The 17,089-nt window shown below is 44.6% G+C and overlaps 1 pseudogene; it reads left to right on the top strand.

Moving 5' to 3' along the window:
• Positions 1 to 1,491: 1,491 nt before the first annotated feature.
• LOC138775274 (oocyte zinc finger protein XlCOF7.1-like) lies at positions 1,492 to 2,681 on the top strand (annotated as a pseudogene).
• Positions 2,682 to 17,089: the final 14,408 nt, after the last annotated feature.

Raw genomic sequence — 17,089 nt, 5'->3', positions numbered from 1 at the left:
AGGCGTCCTCGGCGCGGCGGCCATCTTGGGAGCCATGAGGAGAGTCTGTCTCGTCGGCGCCATCTTGCCGGGTGGCGGGCTGGAAGGACGGAGCTTGCGGGGGGGGGAGAGCGGGTCCCCCACACATCCCGGAGAGCGTTGCCGGCATCGGAGAGTCAGGCAGCTGTCCGGAGGTGAGCGGAGCTCCGGAGGAAGGGCAGCCAGGGATGTAGCAGCTGCAGCAGTGACTGTGGCGGCGGGTGCCGGCATCTCCAGAGAGGCGGTCGGGGGTCTGGAGCGGGTGAAATACGCCTCAATATCCGCCTGAGGTGAGGAGGGTTGAGTGGGGGGCTTCCCCTTTGTCTTTCTGGCCGTTTTCCCCATATGTGAAGCCTGCAATCGGTGCTGTGGGCTAACGTCGGACCGGAGCTCAGAGAAGCAGCGTCTTCACACCACCATAGCTAGCCACGCCCCCCCGATTTGAGTGCCTTTGAACGTGGCATGGTTGTTGGTGCCAGAAGGGCTGGTCTGAGTATTTCAGAAACTGCTGACCTACTGGGATTTTCACGCACAACCATCTCTAGGGTTTACAGAGAATGGTCCGAAAAAGAAAAACCATCCAGTGAGCGGCAGTTCTGTGGGCGGAAATGCCTTGTTGATGCCAGAGGTCAGAGGAGAATGGGCAGACTGGTTCGAGCTGATAGAAAGGCAACAGTGACTCAAATAGCCAACCGTTACAACCAAGGTAGGCAGAAGAGCATCTCTGTACGCACAGTACGGCCAACTCTGAGGCAGATGGGCTACAGCAGCAGAAGACCACACCGGGTGCCACTCCGCTCAGCTAAGAACAGGAAACTGAGGCTACAATTTGCACAAGCTCATCGAAATTGGACAGTAGAAGATTGGAAAAACGTTGCCTGGTCTGATGAGTCTCGATTTCTGCTGCGACATTCGGATGGTAGGGTCAGAATTTGGCGCTGCGACATGGTCGATGGCGTAAAGCATGGATCCATCCTGCCTTGTATCAACGGTTCAGGCTGGTGGCGGTGGTGTCATGGTGTGGGGAATATTTTCTTGGCACTCTTTGGGCCCCTTGGTACCAATTGAGCATGGTTGCAACGCCACAGCCTACCTGAGTATTGTTGCTGACCATGTCCATCCCTTTATGACCACAATGGACCCAACATCTGATGGCTACTTTCAGCAGGATAATGCGCCATGTCATAAAGCTAGAATCATCTCAGACTGGTTTCTTGAACATGACAATGAGCTCACTGTACTCCAATGGCCTCCACAGTCACCAGATCTCAATCCAATAGAGCATCTTTGGGATGTGGTGGAACGGGAGATTGGCATCATGGATGTGCAGCCGACAAATCTGCGGCAACTGTGTGATGTCATCATGTCACTATGGACCAAAATCTCTGAGGAAGCTTCCAGCACCTTGTTGTATCTATGCCACAAGAATTGAGGCAGTTCTGAAGGCAAAAGGGGGTCCAACCCGTTACTAGCATGGTGCACCTAATAAAGTGGCCGGTGAGTGTATATGCATGTTCTGAGTGTGGGAAATATTTTACATGCAAATCGCGTATTGATATGCATGAAAAGAGTCACATGGTAGGGAACCTACATTCATGTTCAGTGTGTGGGAAATGTTTTACATTTAAATCAGGTCTTGTCGCACATGAGAGAATTCACTCAGGAGAGGGACGTATTCTTGTTCAGAATGTGGGAAGTGTTTTATAAATAAATCAATCTTGTTACACACGAGAGAACTCACACAGAATGTGGGAAGTGTTTTATAAATAAATCAATCTTGTTACACACGAGAGAACTTACACAGGAGAGACGCCATATTCATGTTCAGAATGTGGAAAATGTTTTACAGATAAGTTAAATCTTTTTATACATGAGAGAAGTCACACAGAAGATAAACTATATTCATGTTCAGAATGTGGGAAATGATTTTCAGATAAATCAAGTCTTTTGAAACATGAGAAGATTCACACAGGAGAGAAACCATATTCCTGTTCTGAATGTGGCAAATGTTTACAAATAAAGTTGATTTTGTAATGCATGAGGGAAGTCATACAGGGGAGAAGCCATATTCTTGTTTAGAATGTGGGAAATGTTTTAGAAATAAAACATATCTTCTTAATCATGAGAGAAGTCACACAGGAGGAAAGCTATATTCTTGTTCTGAATGTGGCAAATGTTTTACATTTAAATCAAGTCTTGTTGCACATGAGAAAAGTCACACAGAAGAAAAGCCGTATTCATGTTCACATTGTGGAAAATGTTTTACAGATGAATCACATCTTGCTAGACATAAGACAATTCACACAGACGAGAAGCCATTTTCATGTATAGAGTCTGGGCATTGTTTTGCAAACAAACCAAGCCTTATTATGCATGAGGAATGTCATAAAAGAGAGAAGCCATTTTCATGTTCGGAATGTGGAAAATGTTTTAAAAGGAAATTGGTTCTGGTTAACCATAAAAGAATTCACACAGGTGAAAAGCCGTATTCATGTTCAGAATGTGAGAGACGTTTTACTAACAAATCAGGGCTTATCAAACATCAGATAAGTCACTCAAGAAAAAAGGCGACTTCATGTTAAGAATGTGGGAAATGCTTTACAGATAAATCAAATCTTGTAAAAAATCTGAGAAGTCACACAGGGGAGAAATCACACATGTGATGTTCTAGATATGAGGAAATCAAATGTTGTAACTGATCAGAGATTAAACTGGAAACTATATTCCTCTATTGTGGGACTCTTGTGTTCATGGAGATGGTGTGGAGAGGATGTGGAGAGGATGAGGAGAGGACGAGGAGGAGGAAGGACTTCAGGGAGATACTGAGGCAAAAGCCGGGAGGAGGGAAAAGAGGAACTAGAGGAACACACAAGTGAAGCAAAAATATATTTAAAAAAACACAAACATAAATCTTAAAGGGAAAGTGTGATCAGAAAATAACTTATTGCTTAAATTATATTTTATAATAAACAGATTTTATAACAATTTTTCGTGACATTTCTTCTAATTTCCCATTTTTCTATCTAAATTATAAAATAATCCTGAGATCTTGCAGTTCTCATTCTCACCACTGGGGCTAAAACTAAGCTGAGCCTTCCTGTTGTGTCTGTGGTGATAAGAGGAGGCTGCTGTAAAGTGATCTGTACAGCATTTCATTGTGGTCCCACACACACACACACACTGTTACTACTGTACCTGTAACACCACACAGCACACTGTATTCTCTACCTGTAACATCACACAGCATGCTGTATTCTCTACCTGTAACACCACACAGCATGCTGTATTCTCTACCTGTAACACCACACAGCACGCTGTATTCTCTACCTGTAACACCACACAGCACTGTATTCTCTACCTGTAACACCACACAGCACTGTATTCTCTACCTGTAACACCACACAGCACACTGTAATCTAAAACTAAAACACCACACAGCACTGTATTCTCTCCCTGTAACACCACACAGCACGCTGTATTCTCTACCTGTAACACCACACAGCACTGTATTCTCTACCTGTAACACCACACAGCACTGTATTCTCTCCCTGTAACACCACACAGCACTGTATTCTCTACCTGTAACACCACACAGCACGCTGTATTCTCTCCCTGTAACACCACACAGCACACTGTATTCTCTCCCTGTAACACCACACAGCACGCTGTATTCTCTACCTGTAACACCACACAGCACGCTGTATTCTCTACCTGTAACACCACACAGCACGCTGTATTCTCTACTTGTAACACCACACAGCACTGTATTCTCTACCTGTAATACCACACAGCACGCTGTATTCTCTACCTGTAACACCACACAGCACGCTGTATTCTCTACCTGTAACACCACACAGCACGCTGTATTCTCTACCTGTAACACCACACAGTACTGTATTCTCTACCTGTAACACACTACAGCGCACTGTATTCTCTACCTGTAACACCACACAGTACTGTATTCTCTACCTGTAACACCACACAGCGCACTGTATTCTCTACCTGTAACACCACACAGCACGCTGTATTCTCTACCTGTAACACGACACAGCACACTGTATTCTCTACCTGGAACACCACACAGCACACTGTATTCTCTACCTGTAACACCACACAGCACTGTCTTCTCTACCTGTAACACCACACAGCACACTGTATTCTCTACCTGTAACACCACACAGCACACTGTATTCTCTACCTGTAACACCACACATCACTGTATTCTCTACCTGTAACACCACACAGCACTGTATTCTCTACCTGTAACACCACACAGCACACTGTATTCTCTACCTGTAACTCCGCACAGCACTGTATTCTCTACCTGTAACACCGCACAGCACACTGTATTCTCTACCTGTAACACCACACAGCACTGTATTCTCTACCTGTAACTCCGCACAGCACACTGTATTCTCTACCTGTAACACCACACAGCGCTGTTTTCTCTACCTGTAACACCACACATCACTGTATTCTCTACCTGTAACACCACACAGCACTGTATTCTCTACCTGTAACACCACACAGCACACTGTATTCTCTACCTGTAACTCCGCACAGCACTGTATTCTCTACCTGTAACACCGCACAGCACACTGTATTCTCTACCTGTAACACCACACAGCACTGTATCTCTACCTGTAACTCCGCACAGCACGCTGTATTCTCTACCTGTAACACCGCACAGCACACTGTATTCTCTACTGTAACACCACACAGCACTGTATTCTCTACCTGTAACACCACACAGCACTGTATTCTCTACCTGTAACACCACACAGCACACTGCATTCTCTACCTGTAACACCACACAGCACGCTGTATTCTCTACCTGTAACACCACACAGCACGCTGTATTCTCTACCTGTAACACCACACAGCACACTGTATTCTCTACCTGTAACACCACACAGCACTGTATACTCTACCTGTAACACCACACAGCACACTGTATTCTCTACCTGTAACACCACACAGCACGCTGTATTCTCTACCTGTAACACCACACAGCACACTGTATTCTCTACCTGTAACACCACACAGCACGCTGTATTCTCTACCTGTAACACCACACAGCACGCTGTATTCTCTACCTGTAACACCACACAGCACTGTATTCTCTACCTGTAACACCACACAGCGCTGTATTCTCTACCTGTAACACCACACAGCACCCTGTATTCTCTATCTGTAACACCACACAGCACGCTGTATTCTCTACCTATAACACCACACAGCACTGTATTCTCTACCTATAACACCACACAGCACTGTATACTCTACCTGTAACACCACACAGCACTGTATTCTCTACCTGTAACACCACACAGCACACTGTATTTCTACCTGTAACACCACACAGCACGCTGTATTCTCTACCTGTAACACCACACAGCACACTGTATTCTCTACCTGTAACACCACACAGCACACTGTATTCTCTACCTGTAACACCACACAGCACGCTGTATTCTCTACCTGTAACACCACACAGCACTGTATTCTCTACCTGTAACACCACACAGCGCTGTATTCTCTACCTGTAACACCACACAGCACCCTGTATTCTCTATCTGTAACACCACACAGCACGCTGTATTCTCTACCTATAACACCACACAGCACTGTATTCTCTACCTGTAACACCACACAGCACGCTGTATTCTCTACCTGTAACACCACACAGCACGCTGTATTCTCTACCTGTAACACCACACAGCACGCTGTATTCTCTACCTGTAACACCACACAGCACGCTGTATTCTCTACCTGTAACACCACACAGTACTGTATTCTCTACCTGTAACACACTACAGCGCACTGTATTCTCTACCTGTAACACCACACAGTACTGTATTCTCTACTTGTAACACCACACAGCGCACTGTATTCTCTACCTGTAACACCACACAGCACGCTGTATTCTCTACCTGTAACACGACACAGCACACTGTATTCTCTACCTGTAACACCACACAGCACACTGTATTCTCTACCTGTAACACCACACAGCACTGTATTCTCTACCTCTAACACCACACAGCACACTGTATTCTCTACCTGTAACACCACACAGCACACTGTATTCTCTACCTGTAACACCACACATCACTGTATTCTCTACCTGTAACACCACACAGCACTGTATTCTCTACCTGTAACACCACACAGCACACTGTATTCTCTACCTGTAACTCCGCACAGCACTGTATTCTCTACCTGTAACACCACACAGCACTGTATTCTCTACCTGTAACACCACACAGCACTCTGTATATTCTACCTGTAACACCACACAGCACGCTGTATTCTCTACCTGTAACACCGCACAGCACACTGTATTCTCTACCTGTAACACCACACAGCACTGTATTCTCTACCTGTAACTCCGCACAGCACTGTATTCTCTACCTGTAACACCACACAGCACTGTAATCTCTATCTGTAACACCACACAGCACTGTATTCTCTACCTGTAACACCGCACAGCACACTGTATTCTCTACCTGTAACACCACACAGCACACTGTATTCTCTACCTGTAACACTACACAGCACACTGTATTCTCTACCTGTAACACCACACAGCACGCTGTATTCTCTACCTGTAACACCACACAGCACGCTGTATTCTCTACCTGTAACACCACACAGCACGCTGTATTCTCTCCTGTAACACCACACAGCACTGTATTCTCTACCTGTAACACCACACAGCACTGTATTCTCTACCTGTAACACCACACAGCACTGTATTCTCTACCTGTAACACCACACAGCACACTGTATTCTCTACCTGTAACAGCACACAGCACACTGTATTCTCTTCCTGTAACACCACACAGCACACTGTATTCTCTACCTGTAACACCACACAGCACACTGTATTCTCTACCTGTAACACCACACAGCACGCTGTATTCTCTACCTGTAACACCACACAGCACACTGTATTCTCTACCTGTAACACCACACAGCACTGTATACTCTACCTGTAACACCACACAGCACTGTATTCTTACCTGTAACACCACACAGCACACTGTATTTCTACCTGTAACACCACACAGCACGCTGTATTCTCTACCTGTAACACCACACAGCACACTGTTTTCTCTACCTGTAACACCACACAGCACACTGTATCTCTACCTGTAACACCACACAGCACACTGTATTCTCTACCTGTAACACCACACAGCACACACTGTATTCTCTACCTGTAACACCACACAGCACGCTGTATTCTCTACCTGTAACACCACACAGCACGCTGTATTCTCTACCTGTAACACCACACAGCGCTGTATTCTCTACCTGTAACACCACACAGCGCTGCATTCTCTACCTGTAACACCACACAGCACTGTATTCTCTACCTGTAACACCACACAGCGCACTGTATTCTCTACCTGTAACACTACACAGCACACTGTATTCTCTACCTGTAACACCACACAGCACGCTGTATTCTACCTGTAACACCACACAGCACTGTATTCTCTACCTGTAACACCACACAGCACTGTATTCTCTACCTGTAACACCACACAGCGCACTGTATTCTCTTCCTGTAACACCACACAGCATGCTGTATTCTCTACCTGTAACACCACACTGCACGCTGTATTCTCTACCTGTAACACCACACAGCACGCTGTATTCTCTTCCTGTAACACCACACAGCACTGTATTCTCTCCCTGTAACACCACACAGCACTGTATTCTCTACCTGTAACACCACACAGCACTGTATTCTCTACCTGTAACACCACACAGCACTGTATTCTCTACCTGTAACACCACACAGCACACTGTATTCTCTACCTGTAACACCACACAGCACTGTATACTCTACCTGTAACACCACACAGCACTGTATTCTCTACCTGTAACACCACACAGCACTGTATTCTCTACCTGTAACACCACACAGCGCTTTATTCTCTACCTGTAACACCACACAGCACGCTGTATTCTCTACCTGTAACACCACACAGCACTGTATTCTCTACCTGTAACACCACACAGCGCTGTATTCTGTACCTGTTACACCACACAGCACACTGTATTCTCACCTGTAACACCACACAGCACGCTGTATTCTCTACCTGTAACACCGCACAGCACGCTGTATTCTCTACTTGTAACACCACACAGCACGCTGTATTCTCTACCTGTAACACCACACAGCATGATGTATTCTCTCCCTGTAACACCACACAGCACTGTATTCTCTACCTGTAACACCACACAGCACACTGTATTCTCTACCTGTAACACCACACAGCACGCTGTATTCTCTACCTGTAACACCACACAGCACACTGTATTCTCTACCTGTAACACCACACAGCACGCTGTATTCTCTACCTGTAACACCACACAGCACTGTATTCTCTACCTGTAACACCACATAGCACACTGTATTCCCTACCTGTAACACCACACAGCACGCTGTATTCTCTACCTGTAACACCACACAGCACGCTGTATTCTCTAACTGTAACACCACACAGCACTGTATTCTCTACCTGTAACACCACACAGCACTGTATTCTCTACCTGTAACACCACCACAGCATACTGTATTCTCTACCTGTAACACCACACAGCACGCTGGATTCTCTAACTGTAACACCACACAGCACTGTATTCTCTACCTGTAATACCACACAGCACACTGTATTCTCTACCTGTAACACCGCACAGCACTGTATTTTCTACCTGTAACACCACACAGAATGCTGTATTTTCTACCTGTAACACCACACAGCACGCTGTATTCTCTAACTGTAACACCACACAGCACACTGCATTCTCTACCTGTAACACCACACAGCACGCTGTATTCTCTACCTGTAACACCACACAGCACTGTATTCTCTACCTGTAACACCGCACAGCACGCTGTATTCTCTACCTGTAACACCGCACAGCACACTGTATTCTCTACCTGTAAAACCACACAGCACGCTGTATTCTCTACCTGTAAACACTATACAGTGAGCTGTATTATCTACCTGTAACACCACACAGCACCACTGTATTCTCTACCTGTAACACCACACAGCACGCTGTATTCTCTACCTGTAACACCACACAGCGCTGTATTCTCTACCTGTAACACCACACAGCATGCTGTATTCTCTACCTGTAATACCACACAGCACTGTATTCTCTACCTGTAAACACCACACAGCACTGTATTCTCTACCTGTAACACCACACAGCACACTGTATTCTCTACCTGTAACACCACACAGCACGCTGTATTCTCTACCTGTAACACCACACAGCACACTGTATTCTCTTCCTGTAACACCACACAGCACTGTATTCTCTACCTGTAACACCACACAGCACTGTATTCTCTACTGTAACACCACACAGCACACTGTATTCTCTACCTGTAACACCACACAGCACTGTATTCTCTACCTGTAACACCACACAGCACTGTATTCTCTACCTGTAACACCACACAGCACTGTATTCTCTACCTGTAACACCACACAGCACTGTATTCTCTACCTGTAACACCACACAGCACACTGCATTCTCTACCTGTAACACCACACAGCACGCTGTATTCTCTACCTGTAATACCACACAGCACGCTGTATTCTCTACCTGTAACACCACACAGCGCTGTATTCTCTACCTGTAACACCACACAGCACCCTGTATCTCTACCTGTAACACCACACAGCACACTGCATTCTCTACCTGTAACACCACACAGCACGCTGTATTCTCTACCTGTAATACCACACAGCACGCTGTATTCTCTACCTGTAACACCACACAGCGCTGTATCTCTACCTGTAACACCACACAGCGCTGTATTCTCTACCTGTAACACCACACAGCACCACGCACGCTGACTCTATTCTCTACCTCTAACACCACACGCACTGTATTCTCTACCTGTAACACCACACAGCGCTGTATTCTGTACCTGTAACACCACACAGCACACTGTATTCTCTACCTGTAACACCACACAGCACGCTGTATTCTCTACCTGTAACACCGCACAGCACGCTGTATTCTCTACTTGTAACACCACACAGCACACTGTATTCTCTACCTGTAACACCACACAGCACGCTGTATTCTCTAACTGTAACACCACACAGCACTGTATTCTCTACCTGTAATACCACACAGCACACTGTATTCTCTACCTGTAACACCACACAGCACGCTGTATTCTCTACCTGTAACACCACACAGCACGCTGTATTCTCTACCTGTAACACCACACAGCACACTGTATTCTCTACCTGTAACACCACACAGCGCTGTATTCTCTACCTGTAACACCACACAGCACCCTGTATTCTCTATCTGTAACACCACACAGCACGCTGTATTCTCTACCTATAACACCACACAGCACTGTATTCTCTACCTGTAACACCACACAGCACGCTGTATTCTCTACCTGTAACACCACACAGCGCTGTATTCTCTACCTGTAACACCACACAGCACACTGTATTTTCTACCTGTAACACCACACAGCACGCTGTATTCTCTACCTGTAACACCACACAGTACTGTATTCTCTACCTGTAACACCACACAGCACGCTGTATTCTCTACCTGTAACACCACACAGCACGCTGTATTCTCTACCTATAACACCACACAGCACTGTATTCTCTACCTGTAACACCACACAGCACGCTGTATTCTCTACCTGTAACACCACACAGCGCTGTATTCTCTACCTGTAACACCACACAGCACACTGTATTTTCTACCTGTAACACCACACAGCACGCTGTATTCTCTACCTGTAACATCACACAGTACTGTATTCTCTACCTGTAACACCACACAGCACGCTGTATTCTCTACCTGTAACACCACACAGCGCTGTATTCTCTACCTGTAACACCACACAGCACTGTATTCTCTACCTGTAACACCACACAGCACTGTATTCTCTACCTGTAACACCACACAGCACTGTATTCTCTACCTCTAACACCACACAGCACTGTATTCTCTACCTGTAACACCACACAGCGCTGTATTCTGTACCTGTTACACCACACAGCACACTGTATTCTCTACCTGTAACACCACACAGCGCTGTATTCTCTACCTGTAACACCACACAGCACTGTATTCTCTACCTGTAACACCACACAGCACGCTGTATTCTCTACCTGTAACACCACACAGCACACCGTATTCTCTACCTGTAACACCACACAGCGCTGTATTCTCTACCTGTAACACCACACAGCACGCTGTATTCTCTACCTCTAACACCACACAGCACTGTATTCTCTACCTGTAACACCACACAGCGCTGTATTCTCTACCTGTAACACCACACAGCACTGTATTCTGTACCTGTTACACCACACAGCACACTGTATTCTCTACCTGTAACACCACACAGCACGCTGTATTCTCTACCTGTAACACCGCACAGCACGCTGTATTCTCTACTTGTAACACCACACAGCACTGTATTCTCTACCTGTAACACCACACAGCGCTGTATTCTCTACCTGTAACACCACACAGCACTGTATTCTGTACCTGTTACACCACACAGCACACTGTATTCTCTACCTGTAACACCACACAGCACGCTGTATTCTCTACCTGTAACACCGCACAGCACGCTGTATTCTCTACTTGTAACACCACACAGCACACTGTATTCTCTACCTGTAACACCACACAGCACACTGTATTCTCCACCTGTAACACCCCACAGCACGCTGTATCTCTACCTGTAACACCACACAGCACGCTGTATTCTCTACCTGTAACACCACACAGCACTGTATTCTCTACCTGTAACACCACACAGCACACTGTATTCTCTACCTGTAACACCACACAGCACACTGTATTCTCTACCTGTAACACCACACAGCACGCTGTATTCTCTAACTGTAACACCACACAGCACTGTACTCTCTACCTGTAACACCACACAGCACACTGTATTCTCTACCTGTAACACCGCACAGCACTGTATTCTCTACCTGTAACACCACACAGAATGCTGTATTTTCTACCTGTAACACCACACAGCACACTGTATTCTCTATCTGTAACACCACACAGCACACTGTATCTCTACCGTAACACCACACAGCACACTGTATTCTCTACCTGTAACACCACACAGCACTGTATTCTCTACCTGTAATACCACACAGCACACTGTATTCTCTACCTGTAACATCACACAGCACTGTATTCTCTACCTGTAACATCACACAGCACTGTATTCTCTACCTGTAACACCACACAGCACACTGTATTCTCTATCTGTAACACCACACAGCACGCTGTATTCTTACCTGTAACACCACACAGCACGCTGTCTCTACCTGTAACACCACACAGCACGCTGTATTCTCTACCTGTAATACCACACAGCACACTGTATTCTCTACCTGTAACAGCACGCTGTATTCTCTACCTGTAACACCACACAGCACTGTATTCTCTACCTGTAACACCACACAGCACTGTATTCTCTACCTGTAACATCACACAGCACTCTGTTTCTCTACCTGTAACACCACACAGCGCTGTATTCTCTACCTGTAACACCACACAGCACACTGTATTCTCTACCTGTAACACCACACAGCACACTGTATTCTCTACCTGTAGCACACACAGCACGCTGTATTCTCTACCTGTAACACACACAGCACGCTGTATTCTCTACCTGTAACACCACACAGCACTGTATTCTCTACCTGTAACACACACAGCACACTGTATTCTCTACCTGTAACACCACACAGCACGCTGTATTCTCTACCTGTAACACCACACAGCACGCTGTATTCTCTACCTGTACCACCACACAGCATGCTGTATTCTCTACCTGTAACACCACACAGCACGCTGTATCTCTACCTGTAACACCACACAGCACGCTGTATTCTCTACCTGTAACACTATACAGTGAGCTGTATTATCTACCAGTAAAGCCAATATTGGAATAAAGTAAAGAACTTTTTGAATTCAATGTATAAAATTTTTTTCTTTTCATCTCCACGCACACATATTTTTTTTTGTGTGCAGGTACGATTGGCAATGCCGGCTCTGATCCTCTGTGCAGTTTACCATCATTTAATTGTGTAGCTGTATCATTTTGTGAAGATGTTGCAGTACTGCAATGAAACTCCAATATGTGTGAAACACAGCTCTAATCTCACTGCAGACTTTTGCACAATCAGTGAAGTTGCAGCAGCTGCTTCTGGATGGTCGGAAATGGTGAATCACTCAGGGGATTGAGGGATCCAGGCACACCTCCTGTGACATCACGCCCTGCCCCTCTTCTGCATCAGCCTGTGCTTAGCAAACACACACATGTGAGACAGAAGCCTGGAAGATTTGTCTCCTAAGGCCCCGTTCCCACTGAGGAAAGGTAACGGAATTCCGCGACGGAATTGTCCGCCGCGGAATGCCGTTAGCCTCCCGCTCATAATGGGAGTCTATGGAGGCGCGTGCTCCTGCTCTGTACGCGCTGAAGAATGAACATGTTCATTCTTCAGTGCGGACAGGGCAGAAGCGCGCGCCTCTCATAGACTCCCATTATGAGCGGGAGGCTAACGGCATTCTGCGGCGGACAATTCCGTAGCGGAATTCCGCTATCTTTCCTCAGTGGGAACGGGGCCTAAGGTGGGAGAGCAGTGGGAGAGGAGACAATGTGAATCGGAACAGAGGCCATTTTTCTTCACTTCCTGGATGTCAATCAGCTACCGTTGTGGCAGAACCGCTGTAGAAGTAATAACCTCTTTATATATCCCACTCAATTGACTGGAATTGTACGGTCGCCACAGTAGGATGACATCAGAGGGGTTTCTTTAAAAATGGAGATTTATTGCTTCTTCTTTTAAAATAATAAAAGTTACAGAAATGGATAGTTGAGAAAAGTCCTAGTGTATGTGGTACACAGTTCATATGAAGTGAAGGGTGTGTAATGCCAGGAAAGCTTTCAGCAGCTGTAGATTGGCTCCAGTGTCCTGGGTGACGCTCCAGCCTTCACTTGTCCCGCCATGGAGCTCATCCTTCTGGGAGCCCGATTCTTCCTCCTCTTCTCGCTGGTGCACTGTCTCACTGTGACTGTCATGTGTGGGTGTGTTTATTGTAATTGGGCGTGTGTCTGCACACATATGACCATTACACATATAGCACTCCTTCTCTTTGTGTACGCATAGTATGTTTCAGTTATGGATGTATAGTTATTGTGCTGTGTTCTTATAATAACTAGCAACACCACCCTCCATATGTTATGGAACCGCGAAAAGTGCTGTGCTAGAATGGTATCAGTAGTATATACAACATACATGTTAGGACTGGTCGCTCAGACAGACAAGATGGCGGACACGGACAGTGGACCCTAAGCTGAATCCCACCCACTGTCTCTGCCTGCTTGCCTCAATCTGTCCTAGGTGACAGCGAGCAACTGGGCGGCAGCCCCAGCACTAACTAGGTGGAACACAAAACAAGATAAGATAAACAAACCCAATAAGTCTGGGTCACAACAATCGGGCAGCGCAGTACAAAACACAATCCAATAGGCGAGCTACAATCGCCTATCTGCCCCACTTTCCTATCTTTCTACCATCAACCCCTACCAGGAAGTGAAGTAAACTCATTCTTACCTAATAACTAGAGATGAGCGAACCTCGAGCATGCTTGAGTCCCTCCGTACCTGAGCGTTCTGCATTTGATTAGCGGTGGCTGCTGAAGTTGGATAAAGCCCTAAGGCTATGTGGAAATCATAAATATAGTAATTGGCTGTATCCATGTTTTCCAGACAACCTTAGAGCTTTATCCAACTTTAGCAGCCCCCGCTAATCAAATGCCGAACGTTCGGGTTCAGATGAGTTGAGCATGCTCGAGGTTCGCTCATCTCTACTAATAACTGTTGACCCCAGGCTTTTCTGTGGCAGCCATTTTGTGACAATGACATCATCAAGAGGGAGGCGGGTCTAAGCCCTGTTAAGCTGGCCTCCCTTTGTCAGATGACTCAGGTTGCTCAGCTCTGATTGGCTAAGTAAGCTGTAAGCCATCTAACAGTTCTACAGAGTCAGGGCCCTATGACACGGAACGATAATCGGCCGAATTGGCCCGATTAGGCCGATTATCGCTCTGTGTAATAAATGCAACGATCAGCCGATTACAAACGATCATCGGCTTATGTTGATACAGGTCCGTTCTCCCGGGGTCCCGCGCACGCTCTAACTTCACATCCGCCTGTCAGCTGATAGGCCTCTCAGCCAATCACAGGCCGGAACCGCGGCCTGTGATTGGCTGAGCGGCCTATCAGCTGACAGGCCGATGTGAAGTTAGAGGCAGGAGCAGCCCTGGAACATGGATGGGTAATGTATGCCAGTTTAGCAAGGGCTGTAAGGGACATCGGTAACGATGTCCTTGCAGCTCTTGCAAACGATTATCGGGCTGTGTAATAGGCCCAGTAAACGAGCGACGATCTAGCAGGTATTATCAGGCCCCATCGGCCTGTGTAATACCACCCTTAGTTAGACATCACAGGAAACAAAGTGCATCATGGGAAAGGCCCAAACCAGGAAGCAAAGAAAAAAATGAACGGGAGCTGGAGCTTCAGGTTTTTTTTTTATCAGCGCCAGAAAGGAGGTGTTTGAGGAAAGTATTAGTGAGACATGAGATACTGGTTATACATTATATAGCAACAACTAGAGACTTATACTTATATGACTTTTAATTTACTTTTTTTAGTAAAAAGTTTTCCTTATCTGGAGTTTCCTTTTGACTATTGGAGGACTGAGAGGGCAGGTCGTGTCTTTTCATGTAGGTGCTTGCTGACTCCTCCCACCCATGTGACTGATCACATGATCCTTCACCAAAGGTCCTTTACTATCTTCAGCTGTGCACTACGAGTATGACTCCTCCCACGACTGATCACATGACTGTGAACATCACCAAAGGTCTTTACACATCTGGAATCACTTGGAAATAGCATCTACCTAGCATCTATCTCTTCCTTATACAGAGAGGTTGTGATATCTATAGTGTGTGTATTATATATAGTGTATATCTATAGTGTGTGTATTATATATATAGTGTATATCTATAGTGTGTGTATTATATATATAGTGTATATCTATAGTGTGTATTATATAATAGTGTATATCTATAGTGTGTATATTATATATAGTGTATATCTATAGTGGTATTATATATATAGTGTATATCTCTATAGTGTGTATTATATATAGTGTACATCTATAGTGTGTATTATATATAGTGTATATCTATAGTGTGTATTATATATAGTGTATATCTATAGTGTGGTTTTATATATATAGTGTATATCTATAGTGTGATTATATATATAGTGTATAGTATAGTGTGTATTATTATAGTGGTATATCTATAGTGTGTAATATTATATAGTGTATATCTATAGGTGTGTATTATATATAGTGTATATCTATAGTGTGTGTATTATATATAGTGTATATCTATAGTGTGTATTATATATAGTGTATATCTATAGTGTGTGTATTATATATAGTGTATATCTATAGTGTGTATTATATATATTGTATATCTATAGTGTGTATTATATATAGTGTATATCTATAGTGTTTGTATTATATATAGTGTATATCTATAGTGTGTATTATATATAGTGTATATCTATAGTGTGTGTATTATATATAGTGTATATTATAGTGTGTGTATTATATATAGGTTATTATCTATAGTGTGGTATATATATAGTGTATATCTATAGTGTGTGATTATATATAGTGTATATCTATAGTGTGTGTATATATATAGTGTATATCTATAGTGTGTATTATATATAGTGTATATCTATAGGTGTGTATTATATATATAGTGTATATCTATAGTGTGTATTATATATAGTGTATATCTATAGTGTGTATTATATATAGTGTATATCTATAGTGTGTTATTATATATAGTGTGTATCTATAGTGTGTATTATATATAGTGTATATCTATAGTGTGTGTATATATATAGTGTATATCTATAGTGTGTGTATATATATAG

This window comes from Dendropsophus ebraccatus, unplaced genomic scaffold (genome assembly GCF_027789765.1).
Source record: "Dendropsophus ebraccatus isolate aDenEbr1 unplaced genomic scaffold, aDenEbr1.pat pat_scaffold_1450_ctg1, whole genome shotgun sequence".
Taxonomy (NCBI): domain Eukaryota; kingdom Metazoa; phylum Chordata; class Amphibia; order Anura; family Hylidae; genus Dendropsophus; species Dendropsophus ebraccatus.
This window is presented reverse-complemented; position numbering and strand designations above follow the sequence as displayed.